General features: G+C 43.5%; 1 long non-coding RNA gene across 1 annotated transcript; it reads right to left on the bottom strand.

Annotated features, from left to right (window-relative positions):
- Positions 1 to 5,398: 5,398 nt before the first annotated feature.
- LOC115175215 (uncharacterized) lies at positions 5,399 to 6,694 on the bottom strand. Its single transcript, XR_003871937.1, has 2 exons — positions 6,572 to 6,694; positions 5,399 to 5,642 (listed from the first exon to the last, which is right to left on the bottom strand). It is a non-coding gene; the product is annotated as an uncharacterized LOC115175215 (long non-coding RNA).
- Between the last annotated feature and the right edge of the window lie 14,585 nt (positions 6,695 to 21,279).

The following is a 21,279-nucleotide window of genomic DNA, read 5'->3' as shown; positions in this document are numbered from 1 at the left end:
CTTACTTTCTGCTGATAAGATGATGCCAAGGATGACGGCTGCTGATGGGGCTGATACCGAGTCTAATTTCAATGTTGTAATCTATTATGCTGCTGCAGCAGCTCTTGACTCGTCCTCTGCATCGGTGACAATGGCTCTCTGTAGGTATCCTTCATGTTAAATAAAAAGTGATTGATTGCCTCATTCTACTTTGTTCTTTCTCCCTCTCTCTCTCTCTCTCTCTCTCTCTCTCTCTCTCTCTCAGTGTACGGTATGTCTCCTTTTGTCTCGTTCTCTTTCTCTCTTTCCTTATCTCTCCTTCTCTGTCTGTCTCCCTCTGTCTCTCTCTGTCTCCCTCTCTATCTCTCACTCCCTCTTCCTCTCTCTCCATCTCTCTCTCTCTCTCCCTCTTCCTCCCTCTCTCTCTTTCTCACTCTCTCTCACCCTCTCTCTGAGTCATCCCTGTTTGATAGACAGACAGCCGTTCTGTTCTTTTCCCTGTAGTTCCATAAACGCAACAAAACATCGCCTATCCCCTGAGGGGGGACGGGGGACGGGGGACAGGGGGGCAGAGAGAGAAAGGGGAAAAGAGGATGGTGATAGATAGAGAGGGACACAGAAAGAGAGAGACAGAAAGAGAGGGAATAAACATGCATTTTCTGCTGTGTGTGGCGTGATGTGGTGGGTGAGAGAGTCAGTGGGTGTTCTAAACTCTTCTCTTAGCAACAGAGAGATCGTGTTCCACCGAGAGAACAGAACAGAACATGGCCAAAGCAACCCAGGCCCGGTAATTACCCACACAAACACACAAGCTGCTAACTTTACATCAGGAAACCGAGAATATCACAGAGGGAACAGAGAGAGAGAGAGAGACAGAGAGCGAGAGAGAGAATGGTGAAATCTGGTTGTACGATCGGCATGATCGGCAAAATGTCTCTCAATTACATTGGTTAGAATCTCCCTCTGTATCTGACGCTGCCACATACTAACAGGTGTGTGTCACCTCAGACCAGTTTGCATACGGTTTACATACATTTGCATCGTTTGACATGGAGGGATAATCCTATAATACATAGACACATAAGGCAGAGTCAAGAATCAAGCCCCTCTCACTGCCTATGTACTATAGCAATAGTCACAAAGAACACCCTCTCTAGTCTACATCTAAAACATAATTTAAGAATGATTTGATATTTTAATAAAACATTCATAAAGGCATCCTTGTAATAAAAGTGATATTATCTCTCGGGGTTCGCTGCAGTTTGGTAAAATGGACACATCGTCAGACAGAGGAGGATTCTGGAAAAGTGTTGAATTGACGACTATCTCGTTAGGGAGGAGAGATTGCATGTCGCCAGCCCTCCAAACCAGCTCTCTCGCTCAGATATGCAAAGCAGGTATTTTTAGAAAAGAGATACTGTTGTAATTATCTGAAATGTGCAAAAAGATTATACAGCGGAAAGTTGAAAAGTTTTTCAAAGCTCACTTTGATATACATTGAGTTGGAGCGTTGGTGTCATTTGGGGTTTGAAAGTTTCATGTCACTGCAAGTCGCTGGCCTACAGTGGTTTCCTTTGTACGAGTTTTGTTTCATATCTTCCTTACAGAGTTGATCAAAAAGATGGAAAATGATGAATCATTCACAGTGTATGTTATTTTTTTTTACATTTTAGATCTGTATTTACGAGGGAAACATACAGGCACATGCAAGCAGGGCTTGACTGTACTACCATGAATGAGCACCGTTCATAGTTTTATTACAGAAAAAGACAGTGGTTATGATGGTCTTTTATCTTGTGAGATGGCAGGAGGCAAAGTTAATGTCAACACCCCCCCACACACACAACCCCCCATCGTGATTTAATTAGGTGTAAGGAATCAGCTTAGCTTCTCCCTTCTGAAGTGGAAGACTGCGAGGACACATCCTGCTTACACACGCACACACACGTACACGGGCGCACACACACACACACACAAACACACACACACACACACTCACACCACACACACACACTACGTTCCTGGCTTCCTGACTATGAGGAATGAATGTGACATGGCCTTGGAGGATTGGAAGAAGACAGGATCAGAGATCAGCCATGCGGTAAAGCTACCCAGACCAAAGAGCCCAGAGTGAAGGTTGGAATTTCCACCCCGGGTGTCATTTAGCCAGCGTCAACTCAAGAGGAGCTAGAGTAACGTGACAGGAAGGGTGGTGATTAACATGGCTGCCAGTTAAAAATGGATCACAGCGAAGATGGTGGATACAAGACGGAAGCACATTGGTCATGTTTTCAATGAGTCCACACCCCTTAGGGTTGATGCAAAAGTGAATTAGAAATGTCATTGACTACCATCTTCAGCCCGCTGTCACATCGTCCTAGGCCAGGTGTGTGTTAGATTCCTCTTAGTTCCACAGGAAAGAAGGCGATGGTGATTCAGCCAGGCTGTTTCAACCAGTTTTTTCTTTACATACTGTAGACCCTGGACGTGCGTCATGTCTTGATTAGGAACGCAATCACAACCACGACGACAACAGCATGGCAAGGCTGCAGTGCTAGCACACTTGTTTGTTCAAGTGCCTTTGATCTATCTACTTACAGACCGTAGACGACTTGGTTTCCAGTGTAAGAGTCTAGCCCTGGAGGAGTGCTCATACTCTATTGCACCCTATCGTTACCCAGACAGGATTTCCAAAGGACCCTGTCCATTAATGCATTATGAACGAAGCGTCTTCATCTTCAGGGGCAGGTCAGCTAAGTGAGACGCCAGGCCCATAACTGGCTGGTAGGAAACCATGTGACACTCACTCACACACACACATTTGCACACAGACACACGAACAAGCACGCACGCACACAAACATTTCTTTGATAGTATGAGAGATATATTCTGTCTGTCTGTATCAGTATCCTTCAGCAATTTGGATTTAAAACCCCCGAGACTCATAGCGTAGATAGATGGTTCTCTTTCACATCCCTGCATCTCTAAAGCTGTCTACCTACTGGGCACAACAAGTCATATCAACGTGGAAACGTTGGTAACATTTGGTACAGAAGTCGATCAACCTTTATTCCCCCACTCAACAACAAAAAAAGTTAGCCAGAGGTTTGTTGAATTCCCAACGTGCTATCACTATGCTTTCAACCATCTAAAAGCACAACCAAATTCCAATGGAAAAACAATGTCTGATTGTTGGTTTAGTTGTCATCTAAACATGTTCTCACTGCGCTTTCAACCATTTAAAAGGACAACAACGTTCAAATGAGAATACAATGCCGGATATTTTGTATTTATATGAACTTAATGTGGTATTACTGTGCTTCATCTAATATCACAGCCAAATGACCTGGATTGCAGTTTAGATTACATTCAAAGTACACAGTGCAAGTGATAACGTTGTTCGCGATTCTGCAAGGATTATTACAGCAATATTGAAGATCTCCACGGGCCTGCGACCTTTGCATGCACGCTTTCTACATGCACGCTTTCTACGAGTACATAAGAAGACATTTATAGTTACAGTAGGCTGACCTCCAAATGTGGCCATGGATGTGTTACTCATTTTAAAGCTGAATAAATACTGTTACATTAGTTTGTAAAATAGCCTCAAATGTAGGCTATTTAATGTATTACAAAAGTATTATTGAATTGGTTATCAATGCAACCATATATCAACATTTAAAGGATGGATAGTTTAATCTTGGATAGTTTAATCTTGGATAGTTTAATCTGAGCCACTGGCTTTTCTTTAACTTTAATGTTGGTTTAGTTTGAGACTTGAATCCAAGATATCATTTGTTAACTTGTCAACAAGTTAATCGGCTATTTACTGTATAGCAAAAGTGATATTGAATTGTGTTTGGTTGTCGACGCAACCAAATATCAAAACGTGAAGGAGATGTATCTTTTGTGCCACTGACTTGGTCTGGCTTTAATTCCAGTTCGTCTCCGAAATAATAACGAATATGTTGGATTCACGTCTCCGTCTCAAACAAATATCAAAGTTAAAGAAGAAAAGTAAATCAAATCAAACTTTATTTGAAGTGCATTTAAAGTTTGATTAGATTTAGTCCGCTGGATCGAATCCCCGAGCTGACAAGGTAAAAATCTGTTGTTCTACCCCTGAGCAAGGCAGTTAACCCGTTGTTCCCCGGGCGCCGATGACGTGGATGTCGATTAAGGCAGCCCCATACACCTCTCTGATTCAGAAGAGTTGGCTTAGTTGCGGAAGACACATTTCAGTTGAATACATTCAGTTATAAAACTGACTAGATATCCCCCATTCTTTTACTTTCCTTTCCTATTCTTGAACTTTGATCTTCGGTTGAGATGGAGACATGAATCCAACATATCAATTATTAATTTGTAGACAAACTGGATATTGAATTGTGTTTGGTTGTCAACGCAACCATATATAAACATTTGAAGGAGTTGTGTCTTCTGCTTGGATAGTTGCAACTGTGCCACTGACTTAGTCTGTCTTTAATTCCCATTTGTCTCCAAATTAATCATTGATATGTTGGATTCATGTATGATGTTCTGCCTATTTTTAGTTGAAGCCTGGATTAAATTGAAAGAACAGCTGCTGACGACTTTGCAAATGCTATATAGGCCTAAATAGTATCATTGATGATATAAGAGCATGGTTACGTTTCATTTTCTCTTTTAGACCTACCCATTGGAATGATTTGGATAGCAACCGTGTATATATTTAGTTATTAAGAAAATATTTTCTCACGACAGCACGTTGGTAGTAGTCAGTGAAAAATATCAAAGCTAAGCAGGCCTAGTCTTGGTTAACACCCTGGATATGGGAGACCAAATGAATAGCTATAGATATATCAACTCTGCTATAGGAGGTGCTGCCCAGCCTATTGTTTTTTTCTCTGATGTTCTCTGTGAGTTTGAACCTAAACACCCCACAGCCACACACATAGCAACTCATGTACAACTCATTGCAGCCGTCCAAACAGCAGCAGCCACAACCTGCTCCGTTAATCTGTCACTATGCACACACGCGCGTGCGTGCGCGCGAGCGCACAGACACACACACACACACACACACACACACACACACACACACACACACACACACACACACACACACACACACACACACACACACACACACACACACAGCTCGGGAGCCAAGGGGTCACAATGGAAACTGTGAGTCATATGCTCTCTGCTGCCACTCTGAACCTAAATCAATTTAGCATTGAGTCACCACCGGGCTTTCTGTGTCTGTGTGTGTCTGTGTGCGCGTATACGTGCCATTTTCCTGAGTGTGTACATGCATATTGCACCAGAATGTTTCCATTAGTAAGAGCACATGCACATGTGGCGCACACTTGCTTGCTTGCTTGCTTGCGCAATGTGTTTGCTTGCTAGCGTGAGTTTGTAAGCCTGTGTGTTTTTCTTTGGATGTGAATATGTGTTTGTGCATGTATACCTACCTATATGTGCATGCCTGCCTTCCAGCCTGTGTGTCACACATCGTTTACCCAGTAAGGCAGAGGGCAGGCACAGCGTGGAGGGGAAATCCTCTCTCCATGAGGAGGTGGAATTGAAACCATAGCTTCTCCCGCCCTGCCGTGTGGGAGTCTGGGTGTGTATTGTTCATCTGTTCTTTCCTCTCTTTCCCTCTGCTCTGTCTGTCCTTACTGAGATGAGATAAAACAGAACGGAAGAGAATAAAATCAGAAATTAAAGAAGAACTTCACGAGATTAGGAAGAGAAGAGGCGTGTTAACAGACTACTCAGTTTAACTGAGGCGTGGGCAGCAGGCCATCTCAAAGTTAAGGCAGCGGGCAGTCAGGGAAGCTTGAAATAGAAGCTCGGGGGATTTCTTCTATCGAACCGAGAAGCCACAGCATAAGCTGGGAGGCGGAGGCAGCACCTTTATTCACTCATTTAAAGGTGCATCTCTATGGGAACTGTGGAAACACCTCAAAACATCCATAACAATTGTTTGCAATCAGGTAACGGAAAAAGTCAACCCTGTAATTCATTAATTGCCCTGTTGCCACAGTCAACTTGAATGGTCTTTTTCCTTGACAAAGAGAGTGGTTCTGCCTTCCTCTTGTTGACACACTGTTGTAACACTTAGAAGACTAAATAGGTGTCGCGGATATACAGATATACAGAGAACATTCCTCTCAAAGATAGACATAATACCTGCTGCTTGGTTTATCTCTATCCATTAAGGTATTCAGTCTGAAGCCTTCATGCATCTTGCTGGGCACAAGTAGGGTCAAAATGTCACTGACGTTGGTCGACTCGTCACACATTTTCCGTACAGATAAGACCTTTTAAGCATTCCTGGTGCACACACACAAACACACACACGCACACGCACACACGCACACACGCACACACACACACACACACACACACACACACACACACACACACACACACACACACACACACACACACACACACACACACACACACACACACACACACACACACATAAATGCACACACAAATAATGGCCAGTGTGTGTGGTTGCACTGGTGTGATAAGCAGTGCACTAGCCCTACATGTAAATGCATGTGAATCCACACGGAGATAAGAAGCGGTACATTACGTCTCTGGTCCTGGCTGTGTTTCTCTGTGATTACGGCACCTCAGATTCTATCAGGGAGACTTTGGCAGCCCGCGAACAGCAGTGGTAACACAGCCCCAACAGGATTTAAAGATATCCGTAGACACCGGTCACCAGTGGCAGGTTGGGCTGAAAACAGTCAAACGCTATTCTGTTTTTACAGATTCTAGCTAGATGTAAAGTAGATTTCAAATATAGCTTGTGTTGTTGTGTGACAGCACTGACAGGAGTAGGAGTGAGTCTGAGACAGACAGACAAGTAGGTGGGGGAAATAGAGAGACTGAAACCAGCCTTGGTGGAGTCAGATGAGTGTTCAGTCAGCCTACTGCATTCTCACAAACACCATGCGACCTTTTAGGGATACTAACTAATATCAAAGCTGGGATGATCATTATCATGATTCTGGTGATAACGAGATCATGCCTCTGCTTGTTCGGGTTTAGGCTTGGGTTGCTACACAGCACTTTGTGACAAATGTACTTGTATTAAGTCAGCACAATTTGATTGACGGATACTGTTTTAAAAACACTCCCCGTGTACGCTTATTGTTACAGTAGATGATATACCCCACCTAGCCGTAACATTTTAACTGACACATAACATCTAAAATGCATTATGAAACATGGAAATACATCCATACTGACTGCACTATGAAATTCCCCCATATTGTACAGCTCCAACAGTTTGCTCGAAAGTATTTTCTTTGAAATCCTCTATTCTGAACAAAACCAGCAGCAGCCAGCCAGTCTGCCAGCCAGTCTGCCAGCCAGAGTCAGTGTCTTGGCTCCCATCCACTATAGCAGAACAGAACTGTTAGAATGGAGTGGCTGGCTGCCTTAGATGACTCATCCTCCATTGATGAGCAGCACAGCCATCAATTCCACCTCAGGGAACCAGGCCCAGGCAGCACAGAGCTCTCCTCTCCCACACGTGGTTCTCCTGACTGGATTGGGCCTCCTCTCCCCTTCTCATCAGCTATGCAGACCCCAGCAGCCCAGAGCTCTCCTCTCCTCTTCTTCCCCCCCCCTCACACGGCCCTCCCGCCTGGGCTGGGCTTCCTCTCCTTTCCCCCTCTCCCCCGACATGCAGCCTCCAGCAGGTCTAAAGCTTAAATTAGAGGCTTGGCGCTGGGCCAGGTGAACAGGCTCTCTCAGTAGACTGCTACATAACAGGCAGGCTGCCATTCATTCTGCTAGAAGACTGGGACTGAGTGAGTCACATTCATATAGTAGAGAGGGGTAGAGGCCTAATACACTGGCTATGCCTGTTGGTTTTTACGAATGAGCGTACGGAAATGTATTTAATTTGTTCATGAACATGACTTAACAACGCGTAGCATTGTGCCTCACCGAAGCAATAGCGTTCTTGCATAATCGTATGCAACAGGTTCAATATGCATAATACAATGTGTACCCTATAAACATCATGAACCGAGTCACCAGAATTCTGTCACATAGAAAGGGCAAAATAATGACATCTCTAGTTTGACATCTCTAGTTTGAATGTGTGTAAGTGTGACCATCCTAATAGTCTGTCTGCTACTAGTGCAGGTGTTTTCACCAGATCCTATCAAAGTGTGAGGAAAGCCAAGATACCTGTATACGATGCACACTAAGAAAGAGGGTTCCTCAAGGGTTCTTTGGTAAGGGTGATGGTTCTATGTGGAACCATAACGACTCAAATAACCGCCGCAGGCCGTCAATGGTTCTTTGCAGGTCAGAAAAGGATTCTTTCCTCTTTTAGTGATAATTCAAATTAAGGGTTGGCGGCTCATTAGAATACGACTGTGGCCAGGGATGGTGTTTTGTAGAAGACTCAAGTATGGCCTTGTGTCAATTGAGAAGGGTTACCGAAGTCATCGATTCTCAATTCTTTCCTCAGGGACTCACAGCCATTCCTGAGCTAGCGCACCTGATTCTACTTGTCAATTATTAACACAATAATAAACACCTATGGAATTTTAACTATATCATATGGTTAACTACAATGAAAAACCGTGGATGGTTCTTCAAAATGTTATTTGTAGAACCCTTGAGACTGAGAAAGGGTTCTTAATAGAACCATTCTCTATAAAAGGTTCTATGCAGCACCAAAAAACGTTGTAACCATAGCGGAACCCTTTTTAGTGCTAAAAATAAAAACAATGTATGGATCTTTTTGTAGCACCATAAAGGTTCCGTTTAGATTCTTATGCGCACGGTTTTTCATTGAACCTTCAAAATGGGTTCTATATAGCACCAAAAATAACCTTTATTTGGCACTATATAGAAAATAATGTTTTGTGTGTACAGGTATATTACAGCATGAGGCAAAACAATATGAAAATACAAAGCTACAACATTGATATCAACTGCTGTCGTTGATATTTGATATTTCCTTTCATTTTATAGCCTTTTATCTTGTGTTTGTTCCTCCACATAGTGATTATATCACCTCGTCTGTGATATTGGTTCTGAGAGTGGCTCACTCATTCCTCTCTCTGTTATTACATCAGCAGCCAGAGGGTCAGCTCAGCACCGTATTGCACAAACGGAGTATTCTAGAAACCATCTGTTAGGTTTCTCACTGTAGGCCTTGCACTGCCGCTAGCGCTCAGAATCTACTTCACGAAGCAATACCACAGAACGAATGTCCTTCACACTACAGCACCAATGTGTTTTACTGTACACAGCAGATATCTCTCACACGAGAAAAAAAAACAACTCACTGTATAGCAAACACTAATGGTATATTCCATTACGAGGTACATTTTGCTAAATCTTTAAAGACGTGTACTAAGTGTTCCCATTGTCTTTGGGATGAGTAGGTCTTTGGGATGAGATGTTCAGCCAAGTTCCAGACCTGGTTCAGTGGTTATTCGACCCGATGGTATACTACAGTTCAAGTGTTACCCAGGCTATTGTCAGTGTTTAGAATAGTACTGTCTCTACGTGCAGTGTTCCCTCAGTAGTCCAGTTGCCAGGTGAGGTGAGTAGTGGCTGTGGAATGTGCACCGAGCATGTCTGTTTAGTCGGCTCCTGGACACTGTGAAGGACCTGCTATGTTATTTTCTTGGCTGGCATGGCATTGACTCTACTCTAGGACCAGGTGTGTGTGTGTGTGTGCGTGTGTGTGTGTGTGTGCGTGTGCGTGTGCGTGTGCGCGTGCACATGCGAGTGCGTGTGTGTGACCGGGCCCATTAGAAAAAGAACAGAAGACAAGGTTAGAACGATTACATCATCTGAGTGATTTATGCAGTTGTCTTTTAAAGGGATTGTGTCTCCAGAGACGTTGAAACTGTGATAAGACCTCAGTCTTTTGATGTATGCGTTTTGCAAAAATGACGACGAACCCATCGACAGAAATGAACACGGTCTAAAACGCACACCGTCCATTTCAAAAGAGTGAAGCGGAATGGAGAGGTGAGACCAGCGGCGTGACCTTACCTGACTGCACAATAGATGACAGTTTTGTTTATGTTGACAAAATGTAAGCTGAGTGGCAGATAGTAAACTGTCACTAAACAGAGCTGCTAGCTAGGGGTCATTGTTACTGATTGCTGACACAGTACACAAGCGATATACACACACACACACACACACACACACACACACACACACACACACACACACACACACACACACACAGACATGATTGTTGACTACACACACGGAGCTCAGTCACCACGTCACAGGACAACAACTTCAACTGTCCCCCAACCACACAGGATGCTGCTCAAGTCAGCAGGAATGGTTGGTTGAGCAGGCTGGGTTGAGCCAATGAGAATGAACATACAATACAGGGTATTCTCAGCCTTGTCTCATCTCTGCATGTCTTCACAACTGTCTGAGAAGTGCTCTGGGGGTACCCTACTTACAGGACAAAACATGAAAGATGCGATCACGGAGCTCTTATCACAAAGCAGGGATCTTACAAACATCTGATGTATAGTAACATGCATTCAGCAGGCTTACAGTAGTCAAGTTATTCTTGTCATAAAGCAGAGATCAGAAAAACCTCTAAACCTACAGTAGAATGTATCACACACACTCAGTTAGCTGTTTCTCTCTGATCTTCTACAGCAAGACTCTCCTAACCTCAAATCAGTTCCAGGCATTATTTACCAGATACAGTCACAGTTTATCTGATTTGGAGTCAGTAACAGGCAGTGTCCTAACACACACACACAAGCACACACACACACACACACACACACACACACACACACACACACACACACACACACACACACACACACACACACACACACACACACACACACACACACACACACACACACACACACACACACACACACACGTGCCCTTAGACAGGAAATGGCAGTTTTCTCCACTCTAGTCACAACATCCATATCCATTTCTATAAACCACGATCTCCTACTCATGGAAAACAGAAACACACAGACATGCTTTTGTAATGGTTTCCGTTCATGTTGGCTTGCCTGAGGTAGCTAACGTTCCAGTCATGTGAGCTGTGATGGAATGCTAACTGCTGGGACCTCATGACCTGTACTGTACACCTCAGGCATGTTCTGTACGACGTTGCCTTCTGTTAGCTGGTTATAATAGCAATACATCATTACTGTCGCCAGTAATACAGGAACTCAAGCATGCTGACTGCAGGGTGTGCAAAGCTGGGCCACCTGATGCAGAGCACAAGCAGGTCAGATGAGGAGCTGGGAGAGAGATAGGGGATCTGGTCATGCCGGCTGCTGAAGCAGATTGTAACGGAGGTCTCTGAGTCCTTGCCAACAAACTATCAAGCGTTATTTTGTGTTCAACAACACACATTCTGACCAGTGGACTGAGGGTCAAGAATACACCCTCCCCAGCATGAATGTCACCGCTGCTGCTGTGGGGGGTGGTGCAGCATGGGGAGGGGCTGCTGCTGACCCCAGAACTGTGGGAGTTTAAGGCAGTCGGAAAACAGGCGATGTACACAACATGTGTGAAGGTGTCGAATGAATGTTCTCTGGCGAAGGTGAAGTCAATGGGGTGGGCCGAGTTGTTTGGTCCAGACATTTCCCCAAAAGGCTGTCGCTGTACAAGCTGCCAATCGACAAACACACAGCTGACCCCCAATGGAGGATCATACAAGGGGCGTCTAGATCTAAGCGTTTGGGGAGGGTTGTCCATTTTGTACGTTAGCTCATCTCTTCGTACAGTGTCCAAGACTGGTAAGAATGTTTACTCTGCTAACCAGCTGGTTCTTGGCGGAGGTGTTCTCTTCCAGGCTGTTCATTCTAGGACTGAAATACAGTTTCAGGCACAGGACCGGTAGTCCTGCTAAACCTTCTGTCAGGAGTAGCCAGGTTGACCATCTGGAAGACCAGGTAGAACTGTAAACAGTACAGGAGTCTGTGAATGTGGTGGGCGGTGTTGGGGGGGTTACATTAATACCAGATTCAAATTGTTTTCGTCCTCTCACCAAGTTCCTGTTAACACACACACTACAACTAACAGCTTTAGTTAGGGAGGGGGAAAATGGCAGAAGCATCTAAAACATTAACTTTCGCAGAGTGGAAGTACTACCAGTACTTTGATTTGTAGGACAAAATGACATATTACTGCAAAACTGTGCCCAGGCAAGAAACACCTCTCCACTGCTGTGAACACGACTTCCAATCTCTTGAAGCACCTGCAAAGGCAACACGCCAACACAAAACTTTTAGCGAAAGACCCCCGAGACCTGACCCCTGCTGCTGAAGATGACTGTAGGCCTACCTCAACCAAACAAGGCTTGATTTGAGTCGTTCAGGAGGACAGGCTGTAACCCAGGGAGAGCTGAACAAGCTAGTAGCTGAGTATCTAGTAGAGGAAATGCTGTCCTTATCCACGGTATAATCTGTCATTACTAGGCTACTTGTGTTGGTGTATAGGCCTACGTAATATAACATATCAAATCAAATTTATGTGTCACATACACAGTCCTGTGTGGGTCAGTTGGTAGAGCATGGTGTTTGCAACGCCAGGGTTGTGGGTTCGATTCCCACGGGGGACCAGTACGGGGAAAAAAGGTATGAAATGTATGCATTCACTAATGTAAGTCGCTCTGGATAAGAGCGTCTGCTAAATGACTAAAATGTAAAAAATTGTTAGCATGTGTTAATGCAAGTGTAGCGAATTGCTTGGGCTTCTACTTCTGACCATGCAGTAATATCTAACAAGTAATCTACCCATTCCACAACAACTACCTTGTACACATACCTGTAAAGGAATGAATATGTACATAAAAATATATAAATGAGTGATGGCTGAATGGCATAGGCTAGATGGTATGGAGTACAGTATCTACATATGAGATGAGTATTTTTGGGTATGAAAACATATAAAGCAGTGTTGTTTAAGGTGGCTAGTGATACATTACATCAGGATGGCAAGATGCAGTAGATGGTATAGAGTACAGTATATACATATGAGATGAGTAATGTAGCTTATGAAAACATTATATAAAGTGGCATTGTTTAAAGTGGCTAGAGATACCTTATTGCAAGATGCAGTAGATGATATGGCGTACAGTATATACATATGAGATGAATAATGTAGGTTATGTAAACATTATCTAATATAAATAATATAAAGTGGCAAGTGATAAATTGATTACATTAATTTTCCCATTATTAAAGTGGCTTGAGTTGAGTTGGCAGCAGCCACTCAATGTTAGTGATGGCTGTTTAACAGTCTGATGGCCTTGAGATGTGAAACTGAACTTGAAACTGTTTTTCAGTCTCTCGGTTCCAGCTTTGATGCACCTGTACTGACCTCACCTTCTGGATGTTAACGGGGTGAACAGGCAGTGGCTCGGGTGGTTGCTGTCCTTGATGATCTTTTTGGCCTTCCTGTGACATCGGGTGGTGTAGGTGTCCTGGAGGGCAGGTAGTTTGCACCCGGTGATGCGTTGTGCAGACCTCACTACCCTCTGGAGAGCCTTCCGGTTATGGGCGGAGCAGCTGCCGTACCAGGCGGTGATACAGCCCGACAGGATGCTCTCGATTGTGCATCTGTAAAAGTTTGTGAGTGTTTTTGGTGACAAGCCGAATTTCTTCAGCCTCCTGAGGTTGAAGAGGCACTGTTGCGCCTTCTTCACCACACTGTCTGTGTGGGTGGACCATTTCAGTTTGTCCGTGATGTGTACGCCGAGGAACTTAAAACTCTCCACCCTCTCCACTACTGTCCCGTCAATGTAGATAGGGGGCTGCTCCCTCTGCTGTTTCCTGAAGTCCACGATCATCTCTTTTGTTTTGTTGACATTGAGTGCGAGGTTATTTTCCTGACACCACACTCCGAGGGCCCTCACCTCCTCCCTGTAGGCCGTCTCGTCGTTGTTGGTAATCAAGCCTACCACTGTAGTGTCGTCTGCTAACTTGATGAATGAGTTGGAGGCGTGCATGGCCACGCAGTCGTGGGTGAACAGGGAGTACAGAAGAGGGCTGAGAACGCACCCTTGTGGGGACCCAGTGTTGAGGATCAGCGGGGTGGAGATGTTGTTACCTACCCTCACCACATGGGGGCGGCCCGTCAGGAAGTCCAGGACCCAGTTGCACAGGGCGGGGTCGAGACCCAGGGTCTCGAGCTTAATGACGAGTTTGGAGGGTACTATGGTGTTAAATGCTGAGCTGTAATCGATGAACAGCATTCTTACATAGGTATTCCTCTTGTCCAGATGGGTTAGGGCAGTGTGCAGTGTGATGGCGATTGCGTCGTCTGTGAACTTATTGGGTCGGTAAGCAAATTGAAGTCGGTCAATGGTGTCAGGTAGGGTAGAGGTGATATGATCCTTGACTAGTCTCTCAAAGCCCTTCATGATGACAGAAGTGAGTGCTACAGGGCGGTAGTCATTTAGCTCAGTTACCTTAGCTTTCTTGGGAACAGGAACAATGGTGGCCCTCTTGAAGCATGTGGGGACAGCAGACTGGGATAAGGATTGATTAAATATGTCTGTAAACACACCAACCAGCTGGTCTGTGCATGCTCTGAGGACGCGGCCGGGGATGCCGTCTGGGCCTGCAGCCTTGCGAGGGTTAACACGTTTAAATGTTTTACTCACGTTGGCTGCAGTGAAGGAGGGCCCGCAGGTTTTGGTAGCGGGCCTTGTTAGTGTCCCTGTATTGTCCTCAAAGCGAGCAAAAAAGTTGTTTAGTCTGTCTGGGAGCAAGGCATCGTGATCCGCGACGGGGCTGATTTTTCTTTTGTAGTCCGTGATTGACTGTAAACCCTGCCACATACCTCTCGTGTCTGGGCCGTTGAATTGCGACTCCACTTTGTCTCTGTACTGACGCTTAGCTTAGCTCATTGTAAACATTGACATTGTTTACAATGAGTGAGGACGTGCAATGTTTAGGTGTAATGCAAAAGTTATATAAATGTAACCAATGACATTTCCCAGGGAGTTAATGCGTAAAGTTATTCATTATTGTTGAAATAATTAACAAATAATAGACAATATATTACTTTTTTAAAGTGATTACTCCAATACTGGTCTTGGGCATGCTCAAGGGGTTAGTGGCAACAAGACTGAAGGTGGAGTATGCCTACTACAGTTGTGTTGGGAACCTTAGGCTCTTCATCCATACATAGGGCCATCTGGGGGTGTTGTGCTCTGTTGACGATGAGGGGGATCTGCACTTGTCTTTTTTTAAATCTGCCCAAACTTCTGTTTTTCTTACAGGCTGATACACATCAGCGCGGTTGTACATGAGGGTTGAATTTTGATGTACTGTACGGTCTTGACCCAATAAAGTTTTTTTTCTCTCTCCTCCCTTCCTTTTCACCATTTCATCTATCTCTGTCTGGTGAGGGCTTTTCAGTTGTAACAGCACAGTATATCACCACAAGCTAGGGGTCCAACCCATTGTTGGCAAACACTTCCATTTCTTCCCCATTAAACTTTTTCAAAAGGAAGAAATCATCAATCCAGTCCTACAATTGCTCAGTGCCCTCTATCTGACTCTGAGGCATCAATTTTAATGTTGAGTTCATCCATTATATTATAGAATAATTTTTTATTGTTGGACATTAGACTATAAAAACACACGGAAATTAGCTCCAAGTGATTTTAATTTTGGAAATTTTCCCAAGTATTCCCACGCATAATAGAGAGACGTGATCGTATCCAAATGTACGCAAGGTTAGAAATGATTATGTTTCAGTCAAATATTATATCTGTTTGTCTATGCGGCTGAACCTCGTTGATCATCCCTGGGCTAGATTTTCTTCTGAACAACAAGATCAGTGAGCAAGGAAACCCAAACACGACACCACCTTCTTTTACAAACTTCTCAGCGCCGCACCCCGCAGCAGAGCGGAAGACGTCTACTTGTTTGATGCATGCTTAAACCAACATCCAAACGGCATAGTTCGATTTCTTTGAACTGTGCTTCTGCTGCTCAGATCATGCTTCTACGCTACAGTTGAGACGATGGGGCCTGCCACCTGCAATGTCATAGCCGATGATGGCACCGTGGTGAGACTTCAAAGGTGGATAGATACTGCTGCTGTAGATGCGCTAGTTATTGGTGCATTGACAAATTAAAACAGGTCTCTCATACTTTTCACTGACTTAACTGTCCTCTTTGGGGATATGTTGTTTGTGTCATCAGATAGTTACAATATGGAGACAATTTCACAATGTTTCATAGTAATTCATGATATTCGATAAGTGATGGGTACACCAATCTGCATATCAGCATATAGCTACACTCTAAAAGTAGGGGTTCAACAAGGGTTCTTCTAAGATCCTCGAAGTTCTTCAAAGAACCTTATGGTTCTTGGCACTGAAAATTGCCCCAAAAGGTTCTTCAAAGAACCCCATAGGAGGTGGGGTTCATCGAGGAACCTTAGTTGGTGTTTTTTTTTGCAAGAACCTAACTGCCCAACTGAAACATTTCGATTTGAATTTGAAAGGGGGCAGGTGCCGGCACTTAACTGAAAAATGTAAAGAGCTCCTCAGTTTAAGGTAAAGTTTTTCCCTTATATGATCTAAGTTGATATTGTTTTATGATGATACCATCGATCTTCTCAGGGCTCGCGAGTGGCGCAGCGGGGCTCCCGGGTGGCGCAGCGGTCTAATGCACTGCATCTCAGTGCTAGAAGCGTCACTACGAGACCCTGGTTCAATTCCAAGCTGTATCACAACCGGACGTGATTGGGAGTCTCATAGGGCGGCACACAACTGGCCCAGCATTGTCCGGGTTAGGGTTTGGCCAGGGTAGGCCGTTATTGTAAATAAGAATTTGTTCTTAACTGGCTTGCCTAGCTAAATAAAGGTTACATTTAAATAAATAAAAATATTTGTGCAAATCTTTCTAAAACAGAAAATGGACACAATTCAATGGATATCAATCAACAAAGAGGTAAGAATATGAAGCCTATAAGAATATGTTGAAGGCTAGCTGTATTGGGTGCAGGTGACTGAACTGCTCACTTTTGTGTCTGTGTCTGCAGGTATACAGACAAGGAAGCATACAAAGTTATGTCAGTTGGTATTGGTATGTTATGCAGACCACATGTTACAGTTACAGTCATAAGTTTACATACACCTTAGCCAAATACATTAAAACTCAGTTTTTCACAATTCCTGACATTTAATCCTTGTAAAAATTCTCTGTCTTAGGTCAGTTAGGATCACCACTTTATTTTAAGAATGTGAAATGTCAGAATAATAGCAGATAGAATGATTTATTTCAGCTTTTATTTATTTTATCACATTTCCAGTGGGTCAGAAGTTTACATACACTCAATTAGTATTTGGTAGCATTGCCTTTAAATTGTTTAACTTGGGTCAAACATTTTGGGTAGACTTTCACAAGCTTCCCACAAAACGGGTGAATTTTGGCCCATTTCTCCTGACAGAGCTGGTGTAACTGAGTCAGGTTTGTAGGCCTCCTTGCTCGCACACGCTTTTTTGGTTCTGCCCACAAATGTTCTATTGGATTGAGGTCAGGGCTTTGTGATGGCTACTCCAATACCTTGACTTTGTTGTCCTTAAGCCATTTTGCCACAACTTTGAAAGTATGGTTGGGGTCATTGTCCATTTGGAAGACCCATTTGCGAGGTCTACAATTTATTTTCTGAGGTCTTGGCTGATTTCTTTTGATTTTCCCATGATGTCAAGCAAAGAGGCACTGAGTTTGAAGGTAGGCCTTGAAATACATCCACAGGTTCACCTCCAATTGACTCAAATGATGTCAATTAGCCTATCAGAAGCTTCTATAGCCATGACATAATTTTCTGGAATTTTCCAAGCTGTTTAAAGGCACAGTCAACTTGGTGTATGTAAACTTCTGACCCACTGGAATTGTGATGCAGTGAATTATAAGTGAAATAATCTGTCTGTAAACAATTGTTGGAAAAATGACTTGAGTCATGCGCAAACTAGATGTCCTAACCGACTTGCCAAAACTATAGTTTGTTAACAAGAAATTTGTGGAGTGGTTGAAAAACGAGTTTTAATGACTCCTACCTAAGTGTATGTAATCTTCCGACTTCAACTCTACCTCGTCAATGAATATCCCATAGGCCTCTACATTATGGACAAGGTATGTGTATGAACACCATTATCAAAACAGGTTTTTTCATTCACATTCACCACAACAACCAAGGTATGAATACTGTCGTGTGCATATTTTATTAATCATCTGTATAATAACTATTTTTTGAAAACACAGATTTCACCTCTGATGAATATAACAGGAAACCTGTTTGATCACCATGCACTGCAAAATCATTCTGTCTATGGATACGGAGAACATCAACACTGTCACGTCCTGACCAGTAAAAGGGGTTGTTTGTTATTGTAGTTTGGTCAGGGCGTGGCAGGGGGTGTTTGTTTAGTGTGTTTCGGTGTTTTTGGTTGATGTTCTATGTTTTCTATTTCTATGTGTTTATCTAGTTTTTCTATTTCTTTGTTGGGGTTTTGGAACGACCCCCAATTAGAGACAGCTGGTTGTCGTTGCCTCTAATTGGAGGCCATATTTAAGTGGGTTAGTTTTCTATTGTGTTTGTGGGTGGTTGTTTCCCTTGTATAGTCTGAGCACCGTACGGGACTGTTTTCGTCGTTTGTTTTGTGTAAGTGTTTTGTTTGTTTTTTCCTTCAATAAAAGAAGATGATTCATATACCCGCTGCGTTTTGGTCCACTACCTACAACGACGCTTATGACAAACACATTAACATCAACACGCCAGAGGATATACCCATTGGATTTGGGGCTCTGCTGGGAGTTTACCTCATATTTAGATTATTTTATTCTGTTTTGCCACTAAAATCATAATAATGCTGACAATTAAAACATGGCGTTATTGTTAAAGACTTCTCATAACTAAGAAACTGGAAATAATGCAGAATCCTGGTGTTTAGTATTGATCAATGTTACTCCTCATCTCTCCACTATGATCGTAGATGTGAAGTGTGTGTTTGGTTGCAAAATGGTGCTACACGTTGGTGGTAGAGGAGGTTGGCACTTTGAGATGTAAGTGAATACGAATCATAAATGCACTCAGCAAGCTTATTCATTTCCATCGGAAAGCACAGGACACAGAATGTCCTTTTTGAAACATGACAGCGTTTATAAATGGAGCGAAGAGTGTTATTTCCCAGGGGAACTGTGTGTGTGTCTGTGTGTGTGTTTACAGTCCTGCACGGTGTGTTCCCTTGGGGATGGAGACAGGGTTGCCTTGGTAGCAGCTTGAATGTTCACAGCAGTGTGTGTGTGTGTGTGTGTGTGTGTGTGTGTGTGTGTGTGTGTGTGTGTGTGTGTGTGTGTGTGTGTGTGTGTGTGTGTGTGTGTGTGTGTGTGTGTGTGTGTGTGTGTGTGTGTGTGTGTGTGTGTGTGTGTGTGCGTGCGTGTGTGCATGATCATGATTGAGGCTGGTGCAAGACAAGGACAATGTGCCCAACATAATTTCACAACCTTTCATAATTATTATGGAACATAGAGGTCAACCAGCACTTGTCAACCCTACAAAATGCCTATATAACATGCCTATATAATTATTACATGACCTGTATTACATTACCATAAACATAACCTTTGAGCCTTGTTAACCCTGGTTAACCCTTTTGCATCAAAACACAGACTGACAGTGTAGAAAACGATTTTCCCTGATCTCCTGTCTGCTTGACCAGGTTAATGTTCCCTACAATCATTGGACAAAACTGGCGGTGTATTGAAATATAACAACTTGCCGAACAGTAAGTTCTTGTGGCCCTCCAGAGCTTGTAGACAGCTCTTACTCCTCCTAAAATTAGCTAATACCAGTTAGACAAACTCCAAAAAGACTTTGGGCCTTCCCTGTCATCTTCAATCAAGCCTTGTCACAGACAAACCTGTCTCTGTGGATCAACTCACATCAGTCCCTATAAACCGACTGGTTCTCAATGGCCTGTTGGATGACGTGGGCTTGTCTGTGATTGTTGAATACTGACTTGCTGGCCTTTAGTCGTGTCGCTTGATACATACTTACTCATTAGTTTAAGAATAAATGTGATGTGATGAAAGGGATGTTTTGTGTCTGTTTTTGGTAGTGATGGGACACATGGACACACACACACACACACACACACACACACACACACACACACACACACACGGTTAATTACATCTATTGGTAGTGATGGAACACAGGAGAGAGAAAATATTAAAGGGCTTATTATTCATTTTGCTGGGGTTGTGGTCACCCAAATACTTCCATTGTCCCCCCCCCCAGAATAAAATGTAAAAAGCAAACATAAGCTACTGAAACACACAAAGTGGAACAGCAAATAGGTCTACTGCACTTTCACACTTAGACTGTATACTGCAGCCTATTCCAAACAGTATGCTCTTAGGCTTTTATGTTAAGTTAATGCATGACACATTCAGTCACTTCACTCCAACTTAATCAAATGTGCTAGCAGAACAGGGCACAAGTGTATCTCCTCTTTATCGTCGGTCCATTTGGAAGACTTAAGCCTCCAGCCACTGTTGTATATTTTCATTTGTTAGGCTTTTCTGCGTTACTATCGTTAATCTCTCTCGACCTATGAGTGAGTCATTCAGTGAGATGACAGAGCCGCCACACAGCCTGTTTCGGCTGTCTGGCTCGATGAGATGAGGGAGAGATTCAAGCAACTGACGCCCATGATGATGGCTCCCCCAAGCTAACAGCAATGACTGTCTACACAGAACGTCTCCTCCGTGGAACCCACCACTGTATATTATCACCATCACCCACTCAGACAGCCACGCTTACACAAACAGGCACACACACACACAATCACTGTGCAGCCCGCAACCTTACAACAAAAAAATTGAACTCATAACACAAAGACGTACCTACTCAGACATTTACATACCAAACTTGTCACACTTTGAATAAGACCACATTTCCATTTTGATTCATGTTCTATTGTTGAGGCATAAAAGGATTTGGGGCTGAGGCCAACATGTCAAATTAGGGTCAATGGAAATGCCAGTGTTTATTTGATTGGATAAGTTGTCCTGCGGGGTTTCTTCACCCCAATGCTGACTGGTTGGTTTCCCCCCGACTTCAGCAAAGGCCTCATCGTTTTCAACCCCGCACATTTCCCTGTGCTGTTCTAAGTATATAAGATGCTTATGAAGTTATAAAGTTACAAAGTGCTGAGATAGGACAAAAACTGCACACTGTTGGTTTAGATGCTCCCAGACAGTGTTTATGGTCGATATGTTTCTA

The sequence above is a fragment of the Salmo trutta genome, chromosome 35 (assembly GCF_901001165.1).
Source record: "Salmo trutta chromosome 35, fSalTru1.1, whole genome shotgun sequence".
Classification (NCBI taxonomy): Eukaryota; Metazoa; Chordata; class Actinopteri; order Salmoniformes; family Salmonidae; genus Salmo; species Salmo trutta.
The sequence above is the reverse complement of the archived record's forward strand: the minus strand, read 5'-3'. Positions and strand labels throughout refer to the sequence as shown.